The following is a 20,940-nucleotide window of genomic DNA, read 5'->3' on the forward strand; positions in this document are numbered from 1 at the left end:
ATATATGATAGATTGACGGAGCTTATCCGAAGAAGCAGTCAAAATAATATCATCGACATACAATAAAAGATAAGCCGGAGAAGTACCATGGTGATAAATGAACAAAGAATGATCTGAAGTACTGTGAAAAAACCCAGGAGTATGGATATAGTCAGCAAATCTCTTGTACCAAGCTCTCGGAGCCTATTTCAGCCTATAACAAGATTTCTTCAATAAACACACATGATCAGGTTTATCAAAATTTCAGTACTCCAAAGGTTGATAAACAGTCTCCTTGAATTCGCCATGTAAGAAAGCATTTTTGACATCAAGTTGATGAATTAGCCAAGTCTTAGAAAGAGCCAAACTGAAAACCGTGCGAATAGTCGCTAGTTTGACTACCGGACTAAACGTCTCACCACAATCCACGCCCACCTGTTGAGTTTTACCGTCACCTACAAGACGAGCTTTATGCCTCTCAAAAGAACCATCAGATTTTTCTTTATGAACAAAAATCTACATAGACCGAATGACATTAACATTTGGAGGACGAGGTACTAATTCCCACATCTTATTCTCGATAAAAGCATTATATTCATCATCCATAGCCAAATTTTAATTTGGGGTCACGAAGAGCAGACACAGGGTTACGGGATAAAGGGGATTTAGACACTGATGCAAGAAGGTTGAAAGACTTCTTTGGCTTAGAATCCCATGTTGACTCCTAGTAACAGGTCCTGTGGGTAGACTAGATTGAGAGATTGGAGTTGGGCGCGGAAGAGAGATAGGTGGGAGAGTAGAAGTTGGGATCGGTAAGATGGACGCAAGAAAGGTAGAAAGGGGTGCGACTGGGGAGTTTGTTGGAGTAGTGAGATGATGGACCACGTAGGGATATGGCCCATCGTCCAAAAATCGATAAGTATGATTTTGAGGAGAATGTACCTCCAAAGGAAAATTGCGTCTCATCAAATAAGACATGACAGCTAATGATGGTTTTTTTAGATGACAAATCAAAGCATTTATACCCACGATGATGTGAAGGATACCCCAAAAAAACACAAGGAGTTGACCGGGGTTGAAGTTTATTTATGGTTGTAGAGGGAATAAGAGGATAACATAAATACCCAAGCACCCGAAGATGGGAATAAGACGGATCCTTTCGTTAAAGAATGCGAAGAGGAGATTGATAGTGTAATAGTTTATGAGGAAGAATATTGAGAAGATAAGTTGCCATTTGCAAAGCATGATGCCAAAAGGAAGGAGGAAGGGAAGCATGGGCCAATAAGGTTCGAAGAATATTGTTAATTGTATGAATTTATCTTTCGGCTTTTTCATTTTGAGGGGATGTATGAGGACATGAAAGATGAAATGAAAGCCCAGTTGCTTTACAAAAGTCCCAAAAGGGGCCATTATCAAATTCCGTGCCATTATCACATTGTATATTCTTTATGTCCCGCTTAAATTCGGTTCAAATAAAGGTTTTGAAATTTAAAAATGTGGAAAAAGTTTGTGATTTTTGCAATAAAGAAAATGTCCACAAAAATTTTGAATAATCATCCACAAACAAGATATAATATCTATGACCCAATGACCTCAAAATAGGTGACGTCCAAAAGTCACTATATATAATATCAAATGGCATAATAGTGCTAGAATTTGAAGCATAAAATGGCAACTTAATATGTTTTCCAAGAGGACAAGAATGACAAATATGAGTGTCTTTAATTGGATGACATTCAGTAAATTTATTCTTCCTAAGAAAGCTCAAAACAGATGCTCCCGAGTGACCCAAACGGTCATGCCAAAGAGATGGTGCTAAAGCAGCAAAAGTGGATTGAGAAGGGATTGGATTTGTGATGGGATAAAGCTCACCCCGACTTTCACACCGCATTACCGACCTCCCCGTCTGAAGACCCTTCACAGAAAACCCAAAGGGGTCAAATTCAATAGAGACAGAGTTGTCAGTTGTAAATTTTTTACGGACACCAAAGGACATTATGTAATTGTAAAGGAGGACACGGGGAAGACAATTTAGTGTGACCGTAGCCATGAATTGGAATTGATTGACCATTACCAACAATGATACCATGTTTATTGCTCAGATTGAAATAAGACATGAGGTTACTTTGTGCGGATGTCATGTGAGAAGTGACACCGGTGTCCATGTACCAATTTGCATCTGGAGGAGTGATACCAAGAGTATGCATTGCGGCTTCAATGTCTGTTGGAGTTGGATCTGCCATGTAGGCCTGTTAGGGTCTGGTCCCAAGTATACCATGGTGTGGTCGATGCTGCTGTCCATGAGTGGGCTTGGTCCATGCATTAGAAGGATATGGACAAGGAGGTATAGGCCAAGGAGCCCAAAGTGCCATCCAGGGCCATGGCTGCCCGCCATACCATGGAGTATTGGTTGGAGGTTGTTGACCTGTTGGTTGCTGCCTAATACCACAGTTGTTGCTGCTGACAAATTTTGTCAGAATATATTTATCATATATTCTAACATACACATAAGGTGTGTGTGTGTTTGGAGGAATTATAGAACATTTTCAGAAATTTTAAGATGAAAATATGAAATTTTTATGTGTGGTTCAAAGTTAAAAAAAAAACATTCCAAGGTAACTTTTATTCCTTGGAATTGAATTACCACTAATTCAATTCCCATCTCCCCGGTGGTTATCTTTCATTCCAATGGAAATGGAATGTAAATAATTAAACAAAAAGACTAAATTACCCCTATTATTTAATACTAGGTTTCACCTTCTTCTTCATTTCTCTCTGAAGAATGAAACCCTAGCAGAGTGGTTTCTTCCCCAAATCAGTGAGTTTCACCAACTCCACCGCCACTGGAGCCGGCACCGGCGCCGCCGTTACTCTAAACAGAAGATTCATCTCCTTCTCTTCTCCAATTCATGTTCGCACTGCTTGTCTCTGTGAATTTTCTTCAAATCTCATATTTAGGTTTGAGTTTTTTCCCAAATCAGTGGAGGCTTCACCAACGTCACCACCATCGGAGCTACGCCGGTGCCACTATTACCTTAAATGGAAGACTGGTTTCCTTCTCTTCTTCGATTTCATGTTCGCATTGCTTCTCTCTGCGAATTCTCTTTGAATCTCTCATTAAGGTTTAGGTTCTTTTTATGCTTTCTACATCATATTACACTAATTTCCTACAATAGACTGCTAATTTGATTAGTTATTTTTTATTTTGCTTGATTTCTTATACGCTCTTTGTGATTATGTTGCATGCAAATAACATGTTTGATGATTTGTCTCAATAAAGAGTTTAAGCTTGTGACATATTTTTACATGCTTAATTTGGCTTGAATCTGACAAAAACATATTTTTACATGCTTAATCTTGTCTTAATTTGGCTTTCTGTGCTGTGTACTTCATGAGCTATGCTACAATGCACTACTAAGCTTGCATTACTATTGCTCTTCTTCTTTTTCCTGTTGTCTTCATGAATTTTACATACTAGTAACAATGTAAAATTTTTTTTGTGGCAATCTAATTTTCAGCTACTGGATATGTGGGATCTAGTTTTTCAGTTTTAAAATGTATTTTGATGTGCATGTTCTGGTATACTTGTATGTTTTGGTGTTATTTGTTACAGTTTCGTATGATAGTGCAAGTTTGTTCAATTATTCGATCTGCATATTTACAGAGTTTGGCATATAATAAGAAGCCCTTTAAGTTTTCCTCCGATGTTTCTTCAATTTATTTCTTCTGTTTTACTTATTTGTTGATATATTTTAGACTGTCTGAAAATTGAATTAGCCAACTTACTTAGTGGAACAAGGATCTGTTGTAATTTGTATTTGTTGAGAACTGATATTTCCATACTGCTATTACTAAATTTGATATGTGATCACCGGTTCTTTTCTTTCTTATTAACAGCAACTCGGGAGTAGAATGACTCTTGTATGATTCCTATGTGCAGTTAATGTTTTGATTCAAGTGATTTGAATAAAGTCTTGAATTAGATTGAAGGATGACTAGGTGAACGAGCATTAGTGCATTACCATTAATGTGCATGTAAAATTCTCTAAACCTCAATGAACTTCGATTTATTTTTTCTTGATTTGATAAATCTAAATGTTAGTTTATATATAAAAAAATGAATTCAAAAAGGAAAAATGTAAATTTTGGTACTACAATCAATTTTAATGCATTAATTTTTTAGTTGATTGACTTTGGATAAAAAAAATGTAAGGTGATTCTCTTATAGTTATACTCTTCATTGAGTGAAGTCTTGAAAGGATACAAGAGTAAATAAATTAACCGACAAATTTGTTGTACAAATAACAAAATTAGGTACATTTCATTTTATATTAATTGTATGACCCTGTCTTGTCATGTATATATAGATAAGTGTAAATTTATGTGAAGATTATATCAATAGTATTCATTCCTCTCTCTTTTATTCATTCTTTCCTTCTTACTCTCTCAAAATAATTGGTTCCACTCTTTCAAGTCTCTTTTTTCTTGTTAGTCAATGAGCTTAAATTGTTCAATTATTAAGCTGTTGTCTGAGGTTAGAGTTCGATGAAAAAATGTTGAATAGGGACATCTTTGATCATCAATACTTCATGGAAAAATCCTTTTGGTGAATGGCATATTGGTTACAAATATGTTTATAAGCTTTTTACAGAAGAATTGACTTCTTGTTTGAAGGTAAAATCACAATCTTAAAAAATATTGAGTCTTTTTTTGTTTTCTTACCCTTCTAAATGGATCTAATTTCACTTTCTTCTTATGAAATGTTCACTGGTAGAAAGAAAGAAAGAAAAAGTGAAACGAGAAAAACCAAGAAGAAATTGCAAAGGCTGTAAAACAGCTTCAAGATTTTGATTAGGTTAATCTTCTTACACATGCTAGAATGGTGGAATCTGAATTACATATGATCTACTCATAGCATTGGATTTAGTAGGTATCACAAGAATACAGTTCATGAATTGTGTGAAGATTTTCTTATTTCATTTTGTTAGCTTAATATATTTTTCTTGAATTCCATTGTATTTGGATTTTGAAAAATATAAAATGGTAATTCTTACCTTTATTCTTTCCACATTTTAGCCTGCTATAGTAATCATTATATAGAATAAATAAATAGTAAAGTCTTTTGGCTAAATATTTTAATGTTTTTTTTAGTAAAGTATTGTTTTTGTCCCCAACGTTTGGGGTAAGTTCTATTTATGTCTCTAACGTTTAAATCGTCCTATTTGTATTCCTAACGTTTATAAAAGTGATTCAATGTTATTCTACTATCAATTATATTAACAAATCAGATTATATTTTTCAATTATTCTCACTTAGATGTATTCATTCTCAATTAGGTCTCACTTGAATGTATTCGATTTTAATATTATACCCACTATTTGTGTTTAGATTCAATTATGTCCCTAGAAAAGTGAATTATGTAAATGTTGTAGGAATTAGTTTCAACTTTTGAAGAGCTATTTTTCGGTGTGGATCATTGATTCTATCCCAGACATTTGTATTCTAACTTCAAGAATAGATTTTTAAAACTCAAACTAAAGCGTTCATGATGTGTAATTGACGACAGGATAACATTGAATCACTTTTACAAACGTTAGAGATACAAATAGAACGATTTAAACATTAGAAACACAAATAGGATTTACCCCAAACGTTGGGGACAAAAACGATACTTTACTCTTTTTTTTTTACAGAATGAATTCCAAACAAAAGATGAGAGTTATTGCCTGCTTGATTTTACATTTTGAATTAATGAATGACTTTATAGTTAAGTTGTTGATAATTTGTTATGTTTTGATTATATTGGAATTGAGAAAAAAAAAGAAAATAGAATGACAGTTACAGTAGGCAAGTAACAAAGGATGTTAGTGTCGATAGGATTATTTATTTTAGCAATCTAGCATGTATAGAAAACACAAGAATGGATAGGTATGCATTTTGTGTATTGTGTAACATGTTTAAAGTGGTTAAAAAGTTAGAACCAAGTAGAAATATGGGTGTGAAAGAAATGGTTGCCATGTTTTTACATATTATAGCACATGACGTCAAAATTAGAATAATAAAGAGACCATTTGTGAGATCTGAAGAAACAATTAGTAAACGGTTTAATTATGTATTGCTTGTTATTTTGAGATGTCATAATCTCTTACTGAAAAAACCTCAACCATTTAGCCAGGATAGAATTGATGAACGACGAAAATGGTTCAATGTAATTTATCTTGCTAATGTTATTAAACTTAATATGCTTGGTGTGCTTTAGGATTGAGTTAATTGATCTCTTTTTTCGGATTTTAGAATTGCCTAGGAGCCTTAGATGATACTCATATCAAAGTCAATATCCTTGAGGCTGATAAGCCTAGATATCGAAACAGAAAAGGTGACATAACAACCAATGTGCTTGGAGTGGTTGCTCCCGATATGCAATTTATCTACGTATTGGCGGGTTGGGAAGGTTCAGCTGCGGATTCTAGGATATTGTGAGATGTACTATTTTGCAATAGGTTTAGTGTTCCCCAAGGCATTTTTATTGAGACTTTAGTATGTTATCAAAGTAACTATTTGATCTTTCATTAATTTTGTTCAATTTTATATGTCACACTAGGTCATTACTACTTATGTGATGCTGGATACATGAATTGTGAAGAATTTTTGGCACCTTATAGAGGACAAAAATATCATTTGAGTGAGTTTAATCCACATAATCAACCCAGTATAGCTCAAGAATTTTTTAATATGAAACACTCAAAAGCTAGGAATGTCATTGAAAGGGCATTTAGAGTATTAAAAGCAAGAAGAGGAATTTTAATGAGAAGATCATTTTATTCTATTAAGACTCAAGGAAGAATTATAACTACTTGTTGCCTTTTGCATAATCATATTAGAAGAGTGATGGTTGTAGATCCTATTGATAAGATAGAAGATCAAAATATACTTGGAGTAGATGCTGAGACGATCCACCATATTGAGACGAGTGATGTGTTAATTGTAATCATTTTTCTATGTATGAGGTTGTCTGTCGTAATATTGATTTCATTTTGTTGATGTGTTTGTGTTCTTGTATAAGAGTTGTGCATGTATGCTTATTAGTGCTAGTAATTTTTTACTTTTAAGACTTCTTCGTAACTTTTATTTGGATAATAGTAATGCTTTTTTAGTAAATTTAATTGTGATATGTTAATTTTAATTAAAGATATTTGTTATTAGGAATATTTTAATATTTGAAAAGATTAGAATCGATAATAATTTTAATTAAACATATTTTTTTAAGGGTATTTTAGTAAATTTATTATTAGAAATATTTTTGTAAATTCAAAATGTAAAAAAATAATAATTTTAATTAAACATATTGTTATTAAGTGAAATTTAGAATCAATAATAATTTAACTAAAGATATTTGATATTGGAGGTTATTTTACTAAATTTAAAAAAATTAGAATCAATAATGGGAGTATTTTAGTAAATTTAAAAAAAAATAGAATCAATAATAATTTTAGTTAAACATATTTGATATTTGGGTATTTAAGTAAATTTAAAAAAAATTAGAATCAATAATAATTTTAGTTAAACATATTTAATATTGGGGGGTATTTAAATAAATTTTTAAAAAATAGAATTAATAATAATTTTATTTGAACATATTTGATATTAAGAGTATTTTAGTAAATTTTAAAAAATTAGAATCAATAAACAATTTAACTAAAAATATTTGATATTAGGGGTATTTTAGTAAATTTTAAAAAAATTAGAATCAATAATAATTTTAGCTAAACATATTTATTATTAAGGATATTTTAGTAAATTTATTATTAGAGATATTTTGTAAATTAAAAAAATCAATGTAAAAAAATAATAATATTTAATTAGCTTTATATTTAATTTTTAGTCATTAATATTTTAATTTGAATGAGTAAAAGTAATTTTGACATATTACGTAATATGACCAAAAAATTTAAACTCAACTAAACAAAAATTTATTCATTCCTAAGGTTATTACATAACATTCCAAAACATTAAATTTTATAATCAAACATAGATATCTTATATTCCAAGTAATCTTATTTTTAGGTTATATTCCTAAAAATGATATTCTTAGTAATAAAATTTAATCTTTCAACCCTAAACCACACACTCATAGTTCACATATCAACATTAGATCAAATTGCATATTTATTTACCAAACTTTCATCCCTTGTTGGCCTTGAACGTTTTAGGCATAAACTCAAGATCATTTCAAGACTGATCATGAGTTTAAAGGAGGGTGACAAGAGTAAAGATCAAGAATGTGTGTCACTTTCTTAAATTTTAAGTTAACTCACTAACAAATTAGTTTACCAAGTTCCCTTTATGTTTTTATCAACTGCTATAAATATATAGCCTATCTTTTCATGTGATGTAACCAACCTTACCTTAGTTCAATAAACAAATACTTTATATTCTCAATTACAATTTCTTACTTTAATCCTCTATTGATGATCAATTTCTTCCTCTGCTTCTAGATCCTTTCAATTTTCTTCGACTCCCATCACTTCCATCCATCAATAACGAAGACATATACAAATTAATTCAAATACTACTAGTTTGAAGCATATATACAGAAAAAAATTAATGAAGAACACACTGCTAGCATTTAGTCGTCCACTCGTCCTTCTTGTTCTCATTGCCCTGAGCATTCAACCATTGCTTGGTGAAGCTGATGCTTCACCCGAACGAGTGGTTGACGCTTCTAGAAGAAGTTCCGAGTGGGATCAAATTACTATATTGTCCCTGCCATGTTCTGAGTTTAAGGTGTATTTCATATTTTATTTTCAATGAGCGGTGAAGGTACCAGATCTTATAGAGTGAAGATTGAAGAAGAAAGGAGACTGAAGATTGAGAAAGAGAACAGAGAAAAATGAACTTTATTGATTACTCAGCAGAATGAATGAAAAGATCAAATCCAGTACAATAACATGCGTCTACTTATAGAGAGTGATGGGAGCTTCTAGAAAATTGCCTAAGGGTGTGAAAAGGTGTGACTTGTGCTAAAGGTGTGACTAGTGCTAAAAGTGTGACTTGTACCAAAGGTGTGACTTGTACCAAAGGTGTGACTTGTGTTAACTCATAACAGAACTACCTATAATACTCTCATCATAACACCTATCATCATCTCTACTTGTCTTTGATCTGTTTTGTTGACAGCTATACACGTATCATCATCTCTCCAGCAAACTTCATTCTACTCTGTTGAGGATGAGCAATTCTGACTTCCAGCAATAAGTTGCTGATCATGAACACTGAGCTTGGCACGAAAATAGAGAAAGCTCTCTGAGGGTATTGCCTTTGTAAGAATGTCAGCTAGCTGCACTGACCCTGGAATATGGCTGACTTGAATCTCTTTATTGTTGACATGATCCCTAACAAAGTGCAGATCAATCTCGAAGTGCTTGGACTTGGAGTGGAGGATAGGATTGGCAGCAAGCAAAACTGCCCTGAGATTGTCACAATACAACATTGGTGCTTCGAGTGATGGATACAGCAATTCACTCATCATGGTTTTTACCCAAATTAACTCTGCTACTGCATCTACCATACTTCGATATTCAGCCTCAGTACTTGATCTAGCTACTGCCGACTGCTTCTTTGATGCCCAAGAGATCAAATTTGAGCCAAGAAAGAGACAATGACCACTAGTGGACTTCCTATCATCTGGATCCCCAGCCCAGTCTGAGTCACTATAAGCAGTTACGCCCATAGAGGAATCATGTTTTATATGTAAGCCGTAGCTAGCTGTGCCACTCAAGTATCTTAGTACCCGTTTAACCATTCTCCAATGACAATCCAAAGGAGCTTGAACAAATTGAGACAGCTTGTTAACACTGTAGCAGATTTCAGGCCTTGTTATTGTGAGATACTGCAGGCTGCCAATGATCGATCTGTATAGCTTTGGATCATAGAAGCTAGACCCACCAAGAGCTGAGATCTTCACAGTGGATGGCAAAGGTGTGTGGCAGGAGGTACAGCCAACCATACCAACTTTCTTTAATACTTCCCCAACATATTTCTGCTGAGTGAGCACTAGATCACCATCAAGTTCTGGTTACTTGAATTCAAGGAAGTAGTGTAGGTCTCCCATATCTTTGAGAGCAAACTTTTTGTTCAGCTTAGCTATCACATCTGTTACAAGCACAGAAGATTCACCAGTCACAATGATATCATCTACATACACAAGCACATAAGTTTGGAGTCTATCAATAGTTTTGACAAAAACTGAGACATCAGACTTGGTAGCTGCAAAACCAATCTCCTTTAATCCACTTGCCAGCTTATGATACCACTCTCTTGGGGCTTGCTTCAGCCCATAGAGAGCTTTTGTAAGTGACAAACCCCATTTGTAGGGTTTATCTTGTATTGATTTTAGGGGATTTTATCACCTTTTACCCACATTTACTCAATGAAATAGCATGGTTTTGTATATTCTCCTTTAATTGTGCTTAAGAGTGAAAACATGCTTTTTAGGTCTTAAAATAGCTAAATGTAATTTACCTTGATTCCATTAGATGCCTTGATAGTTTTGTTAAGTGATTTCAGATTTAGGAGGCAAAGATTGGATCAAGGGAATGAGAAAAAGCATGTAAAGTTGGAGAACTCATGAAGAAATGATGGAACCAAAAAGCTGTCAAGCCTGACTCTTCGCACTTAATTGACTATAACTTGAGCTACAGAGGTCCAAATGATGCGATTTCAGTTGGGTTGGAAAGCAAGAAAAAGCATGTAAAGTTGGAGAACTCATGAAGAAATGATGGAACCAAAAAGCTGTCAAGCCTGACCTCTTCGCACTTAATTGACTATAACTTGAGCTACAGAGGTCCAAATGATGCGATTTCAGTTGGGTTGGAAAGCTAACATCCGGGGCTTCGAAATGATATAAATTTTGCCATATGTTGCTTCGCGTTCAGGGGCGCGCACGTGCACTTTGCGCGCGCGCGCTGATTCTGTCCGTGGCCCACTCTAATGAAATCGTCCCCAGCGGTTTTAGGAGCCTTGTGGGCCCAATCCAACTCATTTCTGATGCTATTTAAGTCAAGTATTGAAGGGGAATCAATATACTGTAGATACTTTAGATATTTTTGATCATTAGCTTAGTTTTAGGAGTTAGAGTTAGTTTTAGAGAGAGAAGCTCTCACTTCTCTCTAGGATTAGGAATTAGGGTTAGATTAGGATCTCATAATTCTAGGTTTAATTCAAGTCTCCTTCTACTTCTACCTTCAAGTGGTGATTGCTACACTTTGGTTCTTCTTTCTATTCCTATCCTCTTGTTGTAATTTCTCTTATTTTGTTTCTAGGTTTTGTAATTGAGATATTCTTGTTCTTTTGTTTTCTTTTAATAATGCAATTTGAGATAATTCATGTGATTGTGATGTTGTTGATTGTTGTTTTGTTAATTCTTTGTAATTGTTGGTTGTTGATTCCTTTTATTCTTACAAATAAAAATGCTTTCTTTCATTACCCTCCAAGTGTTTGATGAAATGCTTGAGAGGATGTTAGAGTAGGATTTTATGTTCTTGGCTTGAGAAGGTAACTTAGGATTTCTTGAGTCACTAGTGTCCAATTGATTGCTAGTTGATAGCCATTAACTCTAGCCTTCATTCCAATTAGTGGAAAGCTAGGACTTATGGACTAGGATTGATATAACTCACTTGACTTTCCTTTGTTAATTGATTTAAGGATGACTAAGTAGGATTAATCCTTGCAACTACCATACTTTTGGCTAGTGATAATGATGAAGACCCTTGACAACCAAATCTTGCCAAGACCATTTGTTAATAAAGTTTTCTTACCATTACTATTCATGTTTCCCTAAAACCCAAATATAACTCACAACCAATAACAAAACACTTTATTGTAAATCCTAGGGAGAACGACCCGAGGTTTAAATACTTCGGTTTATAGATTTTAGGGGTTTGTACTTGTGACAAACAAATTTTTGTATGAGAGGATTATTGTTGGTTTAGAGACTATACTTCGACGAGATTTCATTTGTAAAATTCTAAACCGTCAAAAATCCAATCGTCAGTAAGCTTGCATACTAAGGAAGGATCTCCTTGTTCATACCCTGGAGGCTGCCTCATATAAACTTCCTCCATTAAATCACCATGCAAGAAGGCATTATTAACGTCTAACTGTCTAATTACCCAAGATTTGGATACAGCGATGGACAGCAACAATCTAATGGAAGTAGGCTTCACCACTGGGCTATAGGTCTCTGTGAAGTCAGATCCATATTTCTGAGCATACCCCTAAGCTACCAGCCTCGCCTTGTGCTTTTGTAAAGAGCCATCTGCATTGTATTTCAGCCTGAATACCCACCTGCTGCCTATGGCTTCTCTGTTGGGTGGAAGACTTACTAATTCCCACGTATTGTTCCTGATTAGTGCATCATATTCCAGATTCATAGCAGCTCTCCATTCTGGAGAATTCAAAGCTTGCTTCACAGTTCTTGGCTCCACACTGGCAGAAAAGACTTTTGGCTTAAAAATTCCAGCCTTATTTCTAGTGATCATTGAGTGAGAATTAACAGCAGCAGGTAGAGGTTCAAAATTCTCTGAAATTGGTATCTCAATGTCATTGATAGGGATAGGAGTGGGAATAGAGGAAGCTGCTATTGGTAACTGAGGTATGAGGGGTAAGGTTGATGGTTGAGGAAGAGTTGAAGATGAGAAATTGGCTGAGTTGTGGTTCAAACTGGATTGAGAGGGAGAGACCTGCTGACTTGAGACTGGATGGCTGAAGTTGAGTTGCTGAGACTGAGACTGCCTTGGTTCAACTATATTTGACAAAGGCCTAGGAATGAGTGGAATGGTTGGAATAGAGGGGGGTAAGGCATCTTCAGAAGCTGATACAGATTTACTAAGAACCTGTTGTGTAGCTTGCTGAAAAGGAAATTTGTCTTCAAAGAATACAACATGAGGGGTGATAATAACTTTTCCATCATGAGTGAGACATTTGTATCCCTTGTGAGATGTGCCATACCAATGAATGTGCAAGGTGAACCTGAAATCCAGCTTGTGCTTATGTAAGACTTGATGAGGGAAACATAAACATCCAAAGACTCGAAGCTGGTCATAAGAAGGCATTTTGCCAAACAGTTTTTCAGTAGGAGACATGCCTCTAACACTGGGTTGGAAGCATATTTATGAGCTTGGTAGCAGTAATAAAGGCTTCTCCCCAAAATCTAGTAGGCATGGATGTCCTGCAAGTAAAGTAAGGCCATTTCAACCACATGGCGATGCTTTCTTCAGATGAACATGAGGACATAAAAATCTGCATACAACTCCTTTTGCCTGCAACAGCTTAGATAAGCTTTTATACTCAGCAGCATTGTCACTTGCAACATTTTTAACTTTGTATTTAATTGCAATTCAGCCATTGTTGGAAGTGATTAAATACTGATTTTAATTGAGCTCTAGATTTAATGAGATAAATCCATGTATACTTTGAGAAGCATCGATAAAGTTACAAGTACCAATGTCCATAGTATCTGAAATGGGTGCTGGTCCCCAAATATCAGAATATACAAGCTCCAAGGGATGGTTATACACAGTTTGAGAAGAAGAGAAGGTAAATGGTGGGATTTTCCAATACAACAAGCTGAGCATTTAAGTTTAGTTACAGAAGAAGGAATTGACAAGCTAAAAGGCCTTTGTGAACAATGCCTTGAAGAACAATCTCTTGAGTGTCTTTGGTTTTTATGCAGCACCTATCATCATGAAATTCAAAGAAGACTTTATTGTCACAGCAACATTGATATACACTCATCAAATTCTTTATTATTTTAGGCACACATAACAGTTTTCTAAGGTGTAATAATCTAGAGGTCAAATCAGATTTAATGCACAAATTACCAACAAAGGAAATTGGCAAACCTGTCCCATTGCCTACTATAACTTGCTCATCACCACAATATTCCTCCTTCTCTAACAGATTCTGCTCAGTGTGAGTCATATGATGCGTAGCTCCTGAGTCAGGATACCAATTTGGATCCTGAACTGTGGCAGGCGTTGCCAGGACATTACAGAAGTTGGCACGAGGCTGAGACACCTGCTGAGGGACTTGATTGTCTCCACTGTTATACCCTTGATTGCCATAGGACTGATTGCTTGCTTTGCTGTATCCACCATATCCTCCATTTTCATTTTCATAGTAACCTTCATAGAAGTCATCACTATACCTATACCAGCAAGTTCTAGCTGTGTGACCAATTTTATTGCACACTTGACACTGTGGTTTCTCAGCCTGATAACCTCTCATATTTTTCATCCTGCCACCTCTATTAGATTGTCCTCTGCCACCTGCAGTCTGGCCACTAAATCCACCATTTGTATATTCTTGAAATGAGGAATCTTGTAGAGATCTACCTCCATTGAAGTAGCCTCTACCTCCTCTAAACGTGCGTCCTCCTCGTCCTCGAAATCCACCTCTAAAACCTCCTCTGCCAAATTGAGCGATATTAGCTTGCACAAATGTCTCTGATTTTCTGAACCTTGTGAGCATGCTCTCATGAGCCAGTAGTAGGGCTTCCAATTCGGCAACTGTTATGCACTGAGATCTTGCTAGCACAGAGGTGTAGACCGAAGAATACTCGGTTAAACCATGCAATATTGCATTTACATGATCACTTTCAGTTATTGCTTCACCTACTGAGACTAGTGCATCAATTGTGCTCTTAATTGAAAGGACATACTCAGTTACAGATGCTCCAATTTGAAGAGTACTGAGCTTGTGTTTTAACTGCATTACCTTTGCTTTGATCTGAGATGCGAAATGATCTTCAAGCCTCTTCCAAACTTGATGCATGTAAGTGCATCCAACCATCCATGTGGTAAACGGTTTACTCATCGAAGCCAAGAGCCATGACTTGAGCAACGCATCTTATCTTTTCCATTGTTGATACTGCGGATTCAACGCTACATCGGTCTCATCTTCGGTTGCTAGGTATTGCTGAGGGATTCCTTTTCCTGTAACATGAGTTAGCATATCATTTCCTTCAATTGTTGAGAATGCCTGGTCTTTCCATTGCAGAAAATTTTCCTCATCCAACTTCATTGAGATCGGTGTTGCTACAAATCCTTGAGCCATCGTGACTCAGCTTGAATTAGCTTGAACTCTTCTGAATTTGTGATTTCGCAGAAGCTGTGGCACCATAAGCTCTGGTACCATGAAGGTACCAGATCTTATAGGGTGAAGATTGAAGAAGAAAGGAGACTGAAGATTGAGAAAGAGAACAGAGAAAAATGAACTTTATTGATTACTCAGCAGAATGAATGAAAAGATCAAATCCAGTAGAATAACATGCGTCTACTTATAGAGAGTGATGGGAGCTTCTAGAAAATTGCCTAAGGGTGTGAAAAGGTGTGACTTGTACCAAAGGTGTGACTTATGTTAACTCATAACAGAACTACCTGTAATACTCTCGTCGTAACACCTATCAAGCGAGATCAATAAATTACCATTGCTTAGTTTTAAGTCTTATTTTAGTTTAGTTTAAGTTAAATCCCAACCGCTCAATCGAATTATACTGAAGGCTTAGATTGTGTGAGAGGAGAAACAGAATCAGTTAATTCTGTTCCTACGGTTGGTGCTGAAATAGGAAAGTTAGTTGAGCTATCAACGGCTAGTTACCTTATATAGTTAGATAGTTTAGCTAGTTTAGGAGTAATAATCAAAGTAAATTAAAGCACGTTTTATTGAGGAGTTTTACTAATACATTGATGAGTCCTTTATTTGATCCATCAGAAAATTTTACTCTCTCACACAAGAAAACTGAAAAGAGAAAGAAAGAAAGGCCTAGCAAACTAGTCTTTGCCATTGTTTTATTGGCTAATTAGATCTTAATTAATTAAGCCTTCTTGAACATGACCTTCAAAGTTGGAACCTGATCGCTGAGAGACAAGTGCTTGGTGCCATCAGAGTCGGTGAAAATGCCAAGAGGCCTACACAACGTGGAGCAGTTACAAACAGAAGGACAGAAAGAGAGGTTATAGTCTTTGCCGTCCTTCTCAATCTTGAACCAGTTGACAACGGTGTCGACGCCAGGGTTTCCGGCAACGCCGTCGGTGCTTATGAACCACACGCCGCTCAGCACCTTGAGAAGCCTCCACACGGATGACTCCTTGCACTTTGGTGCTGACGTGGACTTGATGTTGAGATCCGTGGAAGTTAGAATAACGCCATCTTTGTTGGGAGTGGAAGGTGTGAAGGTCACTGGTGTGCCATGTGTCACTTCGAGCTTGTCTTGCAAGACGTAGATTGGACACGTGCTGTTCACGCTGCTTCCGACGATTAAGCCACCGCCTCTGCCTCTGAGAACTGGCAGAATGAAATATTTGACTCCGCTTTTGAGTTTCTAACCGGTTACGTCGAGAACTGGTTCCGCTGCTGATGCTGCCATTCCTATCATCATGGCAGAGCATATCATGATTGCTACGAGTGATAATGAGGACTTCATTTTTGTTTTCAAATATTTGTGCTCTATTAATGTGGATAGGACTTAGGAGTATAATAAAAAGCGGTGTTGTTAGATGTATGTGTTTTTCTGTGTTTTGAGTATGTATGTGAATAATGGAAATTGATACATCTATTTATAGTGTTTTTGGGTGGAAGTGGAACCATGTTAATTATATTCGTCAACTTGGACTATAAGGATCGATGTTTTATTTTATTTGCATCATTGCATTCTCACTGATAAAAATTATTTTTAGTGATCATTAATATTAATTTTAAAACTAATAAAAATAATTTCTAATATATTTAGAGTTCAGATGTTCGGAAGAATGGCGAATCAGGTGAAGTAGAGGTAAGTACAATCGGGTGAGATAGGATCTGGATTTGGGTGCGAGTTTTTGGAATGAGATGATCGATCGAATCGTCGATGTGTCGACGAATAGAATCATCTGCAAAGATATTCCAATGTTAAATTTAGTGTACATATCAAGAGGCGGTTAAGAAAGATGACGTTAGGGGTGTCCGCGGATTGGATCGGATCGGATATGGCCGAAAATTCGATCCGATCCGCACAATTTTCATCGGATCGGATTGGATATGATATCTGCACTTTTTAGTGCCGGATCCGATCCGATCCGATCCGCACATTTACGGATCGGATCGGATCGGATATCGGATATATCCGCATAATTAAACTTTTTCTTTTTAATCATATTTCTATGTAAAAAATTCGATAAAAATATTTCTTTCATACTTTTAAACTTATTTATTCCTAAAATATCTTTAATCAAACTCTTTAAATAATAAAAATAAAATAATACAATATATAAATAATAATGACACTAAAACATACAAACAAGTAAATATAATACCAAGCCAATGAGTAATAGCTCAAATGACATAGTCTCTCCATATTCAATTAAGAGGTTGTGGGTTCGAGTCTCTTATCTTTGGTAAATAAAATAAATATAATACCAAACATATATATTTATTTATTTATTAATTATTATAGTGCGGATCAAATTGTATTCGCAATTTTCGAATTGGATACAGATATTTACTGAATCTGTGAATACGATCCAATCCACGGACATCCTAGATGACATATCGTAAAAAGGTAAGTCTCTTCCTATTTATATCTGGATAGGCTCATTTTCTTAGACCCATTCATCTAAAAAATTTTACGAGTTGTCCAAATTTTTTATAGATCACGAGATGACACGTGGATCACCTCTAACCATCAGTCGAATCAAAAATCTATAAGTAGATCCATAGCCGTTGTTGAATCGGATCGAAACATTTACTAATAATTAAATATTGATCAATGTTGTCTTATATTTTGTCTAAAATATTTTAGTAATAATTATATAATTTTTGATAAAAAGATTTTAATAATCACAAAAAATATATAATTATTATTGTAATATATAGTAATAATCATAACTATATATATAATTATCGTAAAATATAAGTTAAATAAAATATGTAATAATTATTATATTATTATTAATAAAAGTTTATCATTAAAAATAATTTTTGTTGTAATGGGATGGCTAACCTAATTACTAAGCAATACAGTGACATACATGGACATATGTAGGCATGAGGTTTTTTTTTTTTTAAAAAAAACAAAGAAATCTTTGGAATAATGGTGCACGGGAAGGTCATAACATATGGACACTTAAATTAAGAATAAAAGCGGATAGAGATAGAGAACGCTTTTTATTTTTAATATGGTGGGAGATATGGGGTGATACAGCCTTATGGAGAATAGGGGTGCTTTTCCTGCGTATGGTACCAGGAAACTGAAATCGGACCGAGCGATTTAGAACAAAGAGTTCGGACGGTCCGATTAGAGGAGATCTAAAAAAAAAATATTTTTTTAATAAAACTTGGAGGGTTCGATTTGATTTTTTAAAAAAAAAAAAACCTAAAAACGGAGGGTCCGTTTTCATTAAAAGGAAAAATAAAAAAAAAACAAAAATTGAAAACGCATGGTCCGTTTTCAATTCAAAAAAAAAAAACAAAAGGTGTAAACGGACGGTCCGATTTGATTTTAAATAAAAAAGAAAAAAACAAAAACTAATCGGACGGTCCGATTTGTGGTCAATGAATTTTTTAACAAAGAATTCGGACGGTCCGATTTCTCTATGTCCCACATCTGTGTCTAACACCTATATACACCATAACCAAACACAACTCACACACTTCTCCAATATAAAAAAAAATTAGCCGATAGAGAATGATTTTTTATCTTTACTTTTTAAATATAAAAAAATAACACTTCTCTTTTTTGAGAAATATTATGTCCATCTTTATTTATAAAAGATATACTCTTTTGTAGGATTAAATTATCATATTTTTTAGTCTATTTAACTAAAATATTATTCAATAATTATTATAATTATATATAAATTAATAATTATTATTTTATTGATTAAAATAATATTTTTATTTAAAAAATTTATTTATTTTATATTATCACATAATAGAAATATATTTTAACTTTTTACAAAAGTATTAATTTTAATTTTTATATTCCATAATTAATGATAAATATTAAAAATAAATAAAATTTATTATATAAATAATAAATATATATTATTCTATATTATTACTAGTTTATATATATATATATATATATATATATATATAGCTATAATAATTATTCATAAATATTTTGATGAAACAGCGTAAAGAATAATTTTAGTCTTACAAATAAATATACATTTTACTAATAAAAAATATACAAAATAATATACATAAAAATAATACAAAATAATATTCGTTCAGATAAAAATGTTTAAAATAATTTTTTAAAAATATTTTTAAATAATTAAAATTTAATACATATAATAAATTAAACTATATTATTTTTATTAAAATTAGATTAAATAAATTAATTTAAACAAAAAATTAATAAATTATACCTTAAATCGATCTAAATTAATATTTTTTTATAAAAATAACTAAAATATATTTATTATAAAAAATTACTGAATTATTATTATTATTATTATTATTATTATTATTATTATTATTATATATTTTAAAAACTCTAAATTCTAACATTTTTTTCTGTATTATTATAGAGTTAGAATTTAAAATTTTTAAAATTAAAATATATATATATATATAATAAGAATATTTTAATTATTTTTTATAATAAGATTATTATAGTTATTTTCTATAAAAAATTAATTTAGATCAATTTAAAGTTTAATTTACTAATTTTTTGTCCAAATTAAATTATCTGATTTAATTTTAATAAAAATAACACAATTTAATTAATTATATATATTAAATTTTAATTAATAAAAACTATCTTAAAAAATATTTTAAACACTTTTATCTGACTCCTAATTAATAACATTATTCCACCTCCAAATAATATCAATGGAATGCAGGTGTGTAATAGTGAGAAAAAAGGTTTGAGTGCGCAAAGGTGTTTTATACTTTTATCTGTTCTCACTTCTCAGAGTGTGATGGCCAACACTATCCATGTGAAAGTGTGAACTCATATGACTAGCATCATTGCACCGAACGTGCGTATGCTTTATTTTAGAAATATTATATTAGCTCAACTTATTATACATTATGAAAACATGCCCAAATTAATATATAATATATTAATATCTGAATAATTGTGTGAATGATCGATCCATATAATAATTATGAGAGGCCACCTTGCTTAATTATGAGAAGCCACTTTGCTTGACCACTTTAGATCTATAATACGCGTTGGCCAATGGCCATGATCATATGTCTAGGAGAAACTTTACCACTGATGTTAGAGACAAAAAAAAAAAAATTATTAGTTATTAAAATAACTAATAAATATTAAATAAAATAAATTTTAATTAATTTTTGTTAATTTATTTTAATTACTAAATATTTCGAATTTCTACTTTATATTTACTTTTACACTTGTTATCAGCATAGTTAAATACCCGTATTTATTGTTTTTACTTTTAGTTTATCAAATTAAAAACATAATTAAGCCAATTCATCATCAATTAACTCATGAATAATAGAATGAAAGAGTATTATCATTTTATTTCTACTAGGGTATCTAGTAATATTGTTTTACATTATTAAATTTTATTTTAAGTTATTGAAAAGAGCAGCTTTGTTTTTAGATTATTATTATTATTCTTTCATTTCCTTTTAACTGAATCCATCGCATATAGAAAATATATACAAATATATGTGTTAAAATAACATTACGTTAAGGAAAAAATATACACCAATTTAAGAGGCTTTCCGATATTCCATTATAGCAAGCTCCTCCTTTAATATTTATTTTTAAAATGAATTAAAATCATGTAACATGACTATCTTATCCAAAACATATGTGAATACTGAATAGTAGTGCTTAGATGTGATCTAGGCAAGTAATAGCTGTCTTTTGTATCTTTCCACAGGAAAAAACAAAAATACTAATTAAGGCAAGGATTTGTCCAATATAACGTTAATTATTAG

At 33.2% G+C, this 20,940-nt stretch overlaps 1 pseudogene; it reads right to left on the bottom strand.

Moving 5' to 3' along the window:
* Positions 1-15,798: 15,798 nt before the first annotated feature.
* Positions 15,799-16,551, bottom strand: LOC130982584 (kunitz trypsin inhibitor 5-like; annotated as a pseudogene).
* Between the last annotated feature and the right edge of the window lie 4,389 nt (positions 16,552-20,940).

Source organism: Arachis stenosperma, chromosome 5 (genome assembly GCF_014773155.1).
Source record: "Arachis stenosperma cultivar V10309 chromosome 5, arast.V10309.gnm1.PFL2, whole genome shotgun sequence".
Lineage (NCBI taxonomy): Eukaryota > Viridiplantae > Streptophyta > Magnoliopsida > Fabales > Fabaceae > Arachis > Arachis stenosperma.